Here is a 5,143-nt window from a genome sequence, read left to right on the forward strand (position 1 = left end):
ATGGCATGCGGCGACTGGTGCCTTCACTAGTAGAAAAGGGGGCAATGGTCCAGGACGGGTCAGCCCATTAGTCCTGGTTCAATCCAGAACCGGGACCAATGGGGGCATTGGACCCGGTTCGTGAGCCCCGGGGGCCGGCCGGGCCACGTGGGCCATTGGTCCCGGTTCGTCTGGACCTTTTGGTCCCGGTTGGTGGGACGAACCGGGACCAATGTGCCTTGCTCCTGGCCCACCACCATTGGTCCCGGTTGGGGGAATGAACTGGGACCAAAGGCTTCCCTTTAGTCCCAGTTCAAGCCACGAACCGGGACCAATTAATTGCCTATATATACCCCGCGAGCAGAGCACTCCCACTGCTCTGTTTTTCGTGGCCGGCGAGGAGAGAGCTTTGTGGTGCTCTAGCTCACCTCCTATGCACACGAGGTGTTCGATGGAATGCCCGAGCCACACTACTTAAGCTTTCTCCTCTCCAAGCTCCACCTCCAAGCTCCATTTTTCTCAATATTTGTCTAGGTTTAGCGGTCCGTCACGTCCCGTTCCCGTCTTCACCGCTGTCGATCGCCCGCGCCGATCTCGTCGCCGGCACCACCGTGGTGAGCCTCTTGTTCTTATCTTCTTTCCGAAAGGAAAAAAAACTCTTACTTGTATGTTTATATAGATACTTGTATAATTTTCTTACTTTTATTATTGCATCTTATATAGTGCGATGGTTTTGGTATCCGCCCCCGTCGGCCCTCGTCCTGTCTATGATTCAGATGTGGTATATATTATCTTTTCATAACTATTGGTTCATTTATTGTTTATGACAATTATGCCGACCAACGTGACATAGATTTTATTTATGTAGGAGGTTGTTGAACCGGAAATTCCAACCGACCCTATTGTCGAGAGGTTAAATTTAGTTGAAGAAGAAAATAATTTGTTGAAGGAAAAAATTAGAAAAATTGAGGAGGAGAAGATGATATTGGAGTTGCATGTTGCGTATGTCGTCGATGATCACAAGATCAAGATGGATGCAATGCGCTTGAAGATTAGAAAGATTAGAAAATATGCCATTCATACCGAGGCTTGGTATCATTATGCTGTTGGATCAGTTGTTACATTGGTTGCGATTATGATCGCATTTGTTTTCGCATTGAAATGTTTTACATAGTTTTAGTGTATGGTTTAATTAATTTAGATGCTCTGTAGAGCTTTATGTTGTTAGATGAGAACTATGTATGTACTTTGGTTTTAATGTGATGATGAACTTCTATTAATTTGATCACTTAATTATCTATTCATGATGTTCTGTAATGATTTTTGACACACTTAATTATATACAATGCACGCAGATGAACCGGCAATGGATGTACGGTTCAAGACACACCTCCGAGTACATTAAGGGCGTGCATGATTTTCTCGAAGTGGCTGAGGCAAACAAGCAGAATGGTTTTATGTGTTGTCCATGCCCTATATGTGGGAATACGAAGTCTTACTCTGACCGGAAAATCCTCCACACCCACCTGCTTTACAAGGGTTTCATGCCACACTATAATGTTTGGACGAGGCACGGAGAAATAGGGGTTATGATGGAAGACGGTGAAGAAGAAGAGTACGATGACAACTATGTGCCCCCTGAATACGGTGATGCTACTGAAGATCAAGAGGAACCAGACGATGTGCACGATGATGCTGCAACGGGCGAAGCTGCTGAAGATCAAGAGGAACCACACGATGTGCCCGATGATGATGATCTCCGCCGGGTCATTGTCGATGCAAGGACGCAATGCGAAAGTCAAAAGGAGAAGCTGAAGTTCGATCGCATGTTAGAGGACCACAAAAAAGGGTTGTACCCCAATTGCGAAGATGGCAACACAAAGCTCGGTACCGTACTGGAATTGATGCAGTGGAAGGCAGAGAATGCTGTGCCTGACAAAGGATTTGAGAAGCTACTGAAAATATTGAAGAAGAAGCTTCCAAAGGATAACAAATTGCCCGACAGTACATAAGCAACAAAGAAGGTCGTATGCCCTCTAGGATTGGAGGTGCAGAAGATACATGCATGCCCTAATGACTGCATCCTCTTCCGCGGTGTGTACAAGGATCTGAACGCATGCCCGGTATGCGGTGCATTACGGTATAAGATCAGACGAGATGACCCTGGTGATGTTGACGGCGAGCCCCCCAGGAAGAGGGTTCCTGCGAAGGTGATGTGGTATGCTCCTATAATACCACGGTTGAAACGTCTGTTCAAAAACAGAGAGCATGCCAAGTTGATGCGATGGCACAGTAAGGACCGTATGAAAGACGGGAAGTTGAGAGCACCCGCTGACGGGTCGCAGTGGAGAAAAATCGAGAGAAAGTACTGGGATGAGTTTGCAAGTGAGCCAAGGAACGTATGGTTTGCTTTAAGCGCGGATGGCATTAATCCTTTTGGGGAACAGAGCAGCAATCACAGCACCTGGCCCGTGACTCTATGTATGTATAACCTTCCTCCTTGGATGTGCATGAAGCGGAAGTTCATTATGATGCCAGTTCTCATCCAAGGCCCTAAGCAACCCGGCAACGACATTGATGTGTACCTAAGGCCATTAGTTGAAGAACTTTTACAGCTGTGGAATGGAAATGGTGTACGTACGTGGGATGAGCACAAACAGGAGGAATTTAACCTAAAGGCGTTGCTGTTCGTGACCATCAACGATTGGCCCGCTCTCAGTAACCTTTCAGGCAGACAAACAAGGGATACCACGCATGCACGCACTGTTTACTTGACACCGATAGTATATACCTGGCAAGCTGCAGGAAGAATGTGTACCTGGGCCATTGTCGATTTCTTCCGACCAACCATCAATGTAGAAAGAAAGGCAAGCATTTCAAAGGCGAGGCAGATCACCGGAAGAAGCCCGCCATGCGTACCGGTGATCACGTACTTGCTATGGTCAATGATTTACACGTAATCTTTGGAAAGGGTCTCGGCGCACTAGCTGTTCCGAGTGACGCTGGGGGACACGCACCCATGTGGAAGAAGAAATCTATATTTTGGGACCTACCCTACTAGAAAGACCTAGAGGTCCGCTCTTCGATCGACGTGATGCACGTGACGAAGAACCTTTGCGTGAATCTGCTAGGCTTCTTGGACGTGTATGGGAAGACAAAAGATATAGCTGAGGCACGGGAGGACCTACAACGTTTGCACGAAAAAGACGACATGCCTCCAAAGCAGTATGAAGGTCCTGCCAGCTATGCTCTTACCAAAGAGGAGAAAGAAATCTTCTTTGAATGCCTACTTAGTATGAAGGTCCCGACTGGCTTCTCGTCTAATATAAAAGGAATAATAAATATGGCAGAGAAAAAGTTTCAGAACCTAAAGTCTCATGGCTGCCACGTAATTATGATGCAACTGCTTCCGGTTGCATTGAGGGGGCTTCTACCGGAAAATGTCCGATTAGCCATTGTGAAGCTATGTGCATTCCTCAATGCAATCTCTCAGAAGGTGATCGATCCAGAAATCATACCAAGGCTAAGGAGTGATGTGGTGCAATGTCTTGTCAGTTTCGAGCTGGTGTTCCCACCATCCTTCTTCAATATCATGACACACGTCCTAGTTCATCTAGTTGACGAGATTGTCATTCTGGGCCCCGTATTTCTACACAATATGTACCCCTTTGAGAGGTTCATGGGAGTCCTTAAGAAATATGTTCGTAACCACGCTAGGCCAGAAGGAAGCATCTCCATGGGCCATCAAATAGAGGATGTCATCGGGTTTTGTGTTGACTTCATTCCTGGCCTTAAGAAGATAGGTCTCCCTAAATCGCGGTATGAGGGGAGACTGACTGGAAAAGGCACGCTTGGAAGGGACTCAATAATATGCAGGGACGGATATTCTTGGTCTCAAGCACACTACACAGTTCTACAGAACTCTACCTTGGTGACCCCGTATGTCAATGAACACAAGAACAGTCTGCGCTCCAAACACCCGAGCAGTGCGACGACTGGATTACATGTGAACACATCAGGACTTTCAACAGTTGGTTGGAAGCACGTATCAGAGGTGACAACACTGTTTGTGATGAGCTGTACTTGTTGTCCAGGGGACCATCTTTGACTGTATTGATTTGGAAAGGATACGAGATAAATGGGAATACATTTTACACGATTGACCAAGATCAAAAGAGCACCAACCAAAACAGCGGTGTCCGCTTTGATGCAACAACCGAGAGGGGAAAGGACACATATTATGGTTACATAGTGGACATATGGGAACTTGACTACGGAGTAGATTTTAAGGTCCCTTTGTTTAAGTGCAAATGGGTCAAGCTGTCAGGAGGCGGGGTACAGGTAGACCCACAGTACGGAATGACAACAGTGGATATGAAAAATCTTGGGTACACTGACGAACCGTTCGTCCTAGCCAATGATGTGGCACATGTTGTCTATGTGAAGGACATGTCTACCAGACCGAGAAAGAGAAAAGATAAGGAAGCGAATACATCATACGATGAGCCAAAGCGCCACATAGTTCTTTCAGGAAAAAGGGACATCGTGGGAGTGGAGGACAAGACAGACATGTCTGAAGATTATGAAAAGTTTCATGAAATTCCTCCCTTCAAAGTCAAGGCTGACCCCAGCATCCTGATAAACGATGAAGATTATCCATGGTTACGGCGCAATAAGCAAATGACACAAGCGAAGAAAAAGTGAAGACTTTCTCCCGCAACTATTATGATGATACCATGCCAACTTTGTAACTAACGAGTATGATACCATTGTCCGTTTTGTACATGCACATGCTATGTGGGTCAATTTATGATACCATGCCAACTTTCAACTTTTTCAGAGTTCATTTGAAATGCTTTAATGTCTTATGGTTCGGCCCTCGTAATAATTAAAAATAGCAACAATAAGTATTTTGTTGTAAGTAGAAACAAAATAAAATAAATAAAGCAAGAAAGAAAACAAAAAAACAAAAAAAGTGTTTTCAAATTTGAAAACTAATGGCACTAACAGAAACTTTATAATTTTCCTAAAACTAAAAGCAAAAACAATTAAAAAATAAAGCAAAAAACAAAAGAAAATAAATAATGCAGAAAACAAAAGAAAAAACAACAATAAGTATTTTGTTGTAAGTAGAAACAAAACAAAATAAATAAAGCATGAAAGA

This window comes from Triticum dicoccoides, chromosome 4A (assembly GCF_002162155.2).
Source record: "Triticum dicoccoides isolate Atlit2015 ecotype Zavitan chromosome 4A, WEW_v2.0, whole genome shotgun sequence".
Lineage (NCBI taxonomy): Eukaryota > Viridiplantae > Streptophyta > Magnoliopsida > Poales > Poaceae > Triticum > Triticum dicoccoides.